General features: G+C 48.9%; 1 protein-coding gene and 1 non-coding gene across 2 annotated transcripts in view; one reads left to right on the top strand and one right to left on the bottom strand.

Moving 5' to 3' along the window:
- LOC126575635 (matrix metalloproteinase-2) overlaps positions 1–5000 on the top strand; it is a 175101-nt gene that overhangs the window by 24198 nt on the left and 145903 nt on the right. The window lies entirely within an intron of this gene.
- On the bottom strand, positions 3648–3731 carry Trnal-uaa (transfer RNA leucine (anticodon UAA)). Its single transcript has one exon. It is a non-coding gene; the product is annotated as a tRNA-Leu (tRNA).

Genomic DNA, 5000 nt, shown 5'->3' with positions numbered 1-5000 from the left:
TCGCATAAAGGAATTCATTCATTTGTCTGACGATGATCATGTGGTGATCAACTAGTTTTCTTCTTCTCCGCCTACCGCGCCTAGCTTGTGGATTAGGTTCTTGTGTCCGATCGTGGCAGGCAGCATATGGACACTTGGAGTTTGTACAGCACGTTCGAGTGTTTGGTTTTCGAAGAGACTTTTCAACGAGCGCTCGAACACTTGAAAGCATGATCACCAGTAACCAGGAACGGTCCATCGAATGCCATCTTTCTTTCGGCTTGGGATGCCCACCAGCGAGCGTGAGATTGAAATCAGAGTAATTGAAATGCATTCACATCTTCGTGGATCTTTATGCTACAGGGTGGTGGAATGTTAAGACTTCCTGAGAATTTTAATGATTCCACGGGACTCCTGCTGCTAACAGTTCAAAAGCTTGCTGGTTTTTTTAAGGGCTAATAACACGTGTGTTTGACGATAAGGATGGTGATTCATAGATAGCACCACTAGCTGCTGCGATTGGCGAACGGTGGCGTACTGGGTGGCGAACACTTTCCCAAAATGCAAATCACCAATCACTTGAAGTGACGCAGCATATTAACCGTTGAAAACGTTGACCGATTTGGCGATAATGAGGTGACGAATTTCAGCCAACCGATGAGGACGTATGAGTGGTCAAAAGTGCCAAAAACCGTAACCAAGACGTATGCCAGCCAGCAGGGGTTGAATATGATTATCAGCTAAACAAAGGTGTTTGCTTCGTGGTTGGTCATTACTATTTTGGTGTTAACTATGAATAAATTTCTAGTTGATAAAATCGCTGAAATGTAAAATTAGCAGCTAAATGCCGTTTTGTTGAGAGGCGCATTGTAATTTTGGATAAGTTGATTTCTTCTTACTTCGTATCTTAATAGAGATACTGTCTTTTTTACTAAAACATAATCTTATCAAACAATTGTGCTCGAGGGGTGTTATTCTCATCGAGTTTCTCATCGTGGTGTCAAGTGCATCCCAGCAGAAGATGATGATGAGTTCAGTGACATAATAAATGGTCGTGCGTCCACTTGAATCCACGCATAATACGATTTGTGTCGGAGGCCTAGGCGAGTGCCTCGGCACAATAATTAGGCATTAGTGTCGCCAGCGAATGCAGCATCGACAATTGAAGGAGCCGCGTGTGTGGATATGGTGCCTGGTCTGGTTCGTCCTTCCCGCAGTAATACGCTGAGACAAGTTGATTAATGCGCGTTCCTGGAGTTTGTCAACTCGCGGCTGGGACGGTTCGTTCACACCAGTGTCGCCAGTGAGATGGATTAAGGCTGCACCGACGGCCGCTGCTGCTGCTGCTGTTGGACTCGAGCTGACATATATGGTAACGACGGGAATAACAGAGTAATAAATTTCACTTCGATTAGCTCGATGGCAACATATTAGTTGATTAGAGATAAAGCCAGAACCACCGACAAGGCACGAGCTTATTCGACCTTTTATATGATATGAAACTCTTCTTGGGTCTGCAGCAACCAGTGTTTCATCTTGATAACAGGACCAGAGGCTACCAGAGAGAGAGAGAGAGACCAAACGGACGAACTAATTGATGATGGACGTACGCTTGGACGGTTCTGCGTGGACTGGTTTGCCTCACATGCCACTGCTATCGACAGGAGCAATGGAGCAGTAAATTTGCGATTAGCGCGAATTTATATCCCATAAAATTGTGAAAAATACACTCGATTCACTTTGCGCCGTCTGACATGTTATTCTACATTAGCGATAAAAGCACTTTACCCTTCAGCAGCACACGTTTCTAGTACGGTGGCGGCGCCATCGAAGTCTGTTCGTCGAGCGAGACACCGTTCCATCATCTTTCTCGTTAGTTAGAGTTCATCTTTTGTGTCTGATCGGTCGATGGACCGGATGACCGGTCTCCATCCTTCAACTCCGTTGCATGTTTTGTTAACCTTTCCGTAATCCCGATAGAGTTTGATCCTGTTGTCTGTCCCTTTGCCCAACAAGTGCTGAACGCATTTGAAGGCCTCCGGTTCCGTTCTGATTAAGGGCCGATGTGGCCACTAGTGAGTGTGCATTCGCTTCTGTCGTCCCGGGTTTATCAGACGGCTTCACGCGGAACCTGTCAATCCGTTACGGTCTGATGACGTGCGGTGATAAGCGAGTCGCTCGATACTATGGGACGGGTTTCTTGGGCATGAAGGAAGAAGATTGAAAAAAGAACGATCTTGTCTTGCGATTCTGTACCATCAATGGAATAACCCGGCGTAGCATAATCGAACAGCGGAGAGCCGCCTTCGAAGGCCAACGGTGAGGGTCTAGTAAATCGATGCGAATATGCGCTAGTCTCTGCCAGTGCTGATGATGAAGCTCGCATATCGCGGGCACATCAGAGGAATGACCGGCAGCACGGTATCTCCGTCCGGGGCCGGGATTCGAACACGGAAAAGTGTTTTCTCGCTCCCGATGAAAATCAATGTCCGCGGTTTCATCTCGAGACGAAACTCCCTGTGCTACGGATCGTGTTATCTTTCCGTGGCGTTACTTTGCGTGATCTGTTTAACCGGGATGCTGGGCACCAGCAGCATCAACGAGTGGTCGCTATTTTGGGCCAGATGTTTAAACGCATGCGCCCCAAACCTCGTTAGCATGCCCGTGCGAGATGCTGCGTGGAGGGGACAAGGTATTATTTATAGCACACAGCGCCCGGTAAAGAGAAGAGGACAGGAGGAGAGGAGTCGTCCGTATCTTATCTCTGAAAAGAGAATTACCGAGGACGGTCAGGGTTTGCTACGACACCCCTCGAATCGGATACACAGCTGAGTGAACCGACCACTACCACCGACGACGTTCGATGGGTTTCGCGACGATTGGGTTTCGGGCTGGGTTCGTCGCTTATGCACCTTGCACGTTGAGGTCGTTCGAATGGCGTGGCGACGTTCTTTGCGGTTCTGGTGTGTGCCGGCGCGAGCCATGTGCTCCCTCATCCGTACGCTATCGGAGGACTGCCCAGTGGCCAGTGGTACGGTGGTGGTTCCGATGGTTCCGCCCCGATCGCCTATCCCGGTTATCCGGTCCAATCCGGTCTGATCGGTAACCATATTCTCGGTGCTGCACCCATGTCCGGTCGCTTGGCCATGGAATCTTGGCCAGCGCCACAGGGTAAGCCGACCGTCACCAAGACCTTCGTCTCAACGTCACCAGAGCGTCTCCGTTTTTGGTTTGATTGGTTTGGTTTTTGATTGTGTTCTTAACTATGATGGATAGTTAAGTATTTTCTTTTCCATAAAATCCACAAATCCCGGGATTTTCGGGACCCGGGTTCGCTTGAAAGGGATTTTAGTATAAAACATTTTCTTGCCTCGGTTCCTCGGTCGGTCAACTCGACTGGGTCAACTCGAACGAGTTGGTCAACTCGAACGAGTCAACTCGAACGAGTGGGTCAACTCGAACGAGTCAACTCGAACGAGTTGGTCAACTCGAGTGGGTCAACTCGAACGGTCTCGAACTCGAGTGGGTCAACTTAACAAGAGCGAGAAAATGCTTTGTGTCAACGGGGTAGTAACGAACCGTTTGAACCGCGTTTCAAAAAGTAACCGAACTGCTCGAAATAAAAGTCGAACTGCTCGAATCTCCGCGAAGAAAAAAAAAAAGGAGGATGTCAGAAGTGGGGTTCGAACCCACGCTCCCTTACGGGAACCAGAGCTTAAATCTGGCGCCTTAGACCGCTCGGCCATCCTGACTTGTGTCGGACGTGACACCAGTATACAATTTGAACTTGATATCCCATGGTCGCACACGACGACGACTAATTGCGTTCGTTGCCCTCCCGCCACCCGCCCCCCCCTCCCGTATGAGTGTGTGCAATTTCAAGGACACCGGACGGTACTTTTTTATGGTGTTCTGTTTTAAGAAGTTACTACGACATTTTCTTGTCATCGCACTTCCTCGGCTCGGCTCCGGATGTTATCAGTCCCGAAACTTTATCCTACTCTCGACTCCATCGGTATCGGAAGGAAACTGACAACGATGGTTTGTGTGAAAATGAGAAAAGTTGATTTGCGTTGGCTCTCGTCGTGAGCAAACTTTACTTGTAGCACCTTCCGGCTCGCTTCGGCCTCCCGGTTGAAGGTTCAATAGTGAAGCGCATCTTGCCGAAAGCTATTATCATGTCTTACGTCCTCAATTTGCATAGCCGTGTCATCGACTGATTCGCGTGAAATGGCGCAAATGCCCCCCCCCCCCCATTCTCCTCGGGGCTGGTACGTGAACGACGAGGCGTGTACGTCAGCCGTAATATCCGATACGGAATCTCATCTATGTTTTCCGGTATGTCACGGCCACGCCACGCCACGTCTCCTATGCGCCGTAATGCATTCCTGAACAGGCAACCTCTCCACTGCGATCGCGAGACACAGTCGTTGGCAAACTTTTGATGAAAAGCGTAAAGCCACGACGAGCATTTCCCGACCGGATACCACTATCAGGCAGGGCGGTGGTCGTTCGTTGTCGTTCGATTTCATCGTTCGAATCCGTCCGAGTAGTCCTTGGTGCGAGTGTCTACTTCGATTGAGCGTTCGCGGCCTTAATAGCTGTCATTCGCGGGCGCACTGTAGCGCTTTCTGTCCGTTTATGGACCATTAATCATGCAGGTGTACTGGACGACTGGGCCGGGGGAGGGTGCCCATAAATGGACAGAGAAAGTAGACGAAGTAAGACGTCTCACATACAGAACCCCTTTTAACGGGACTGTCCGTTTCGGCGTAATTACGAGACCATTTTATTACTGCTAATTACCAATAAAGATTTGCAGCGTATTGCCTTCCGTCTGCCGGAGAGCTGGTTGGATCTGAAGTGGAGCAATAAAAAAGGACGTTTGTAGAAGTTTTACGTGCGGTGGATTTGAATAAAGGATGATGATGAAGCGATTATTACTACAACACGCGCTGCAGTGATAAAACAAACTAAACCCATAAAATGCATCGCAAGCATTGATCTGGGGATTTCGGTTC

This window comes from Anopheles aquasalis, chromosome 3, assembly GCF_943734665.1.
Source record: "Anopheles aquasalis chromosome 3, idAnoAquaMG_Q_19, whole genome shotgun sequence".
NCBI classification, from domain to species: Eukaryota; Metazoa; Arthropoda; class Insecta; order Diptera; family Culicidae; genus Anopheles; species Anopheles aquasalis.
Note: the sequence above shows the minus strand (reverse complement) of the source record. Positions and strands in the feature narration are given on the sequence as shown.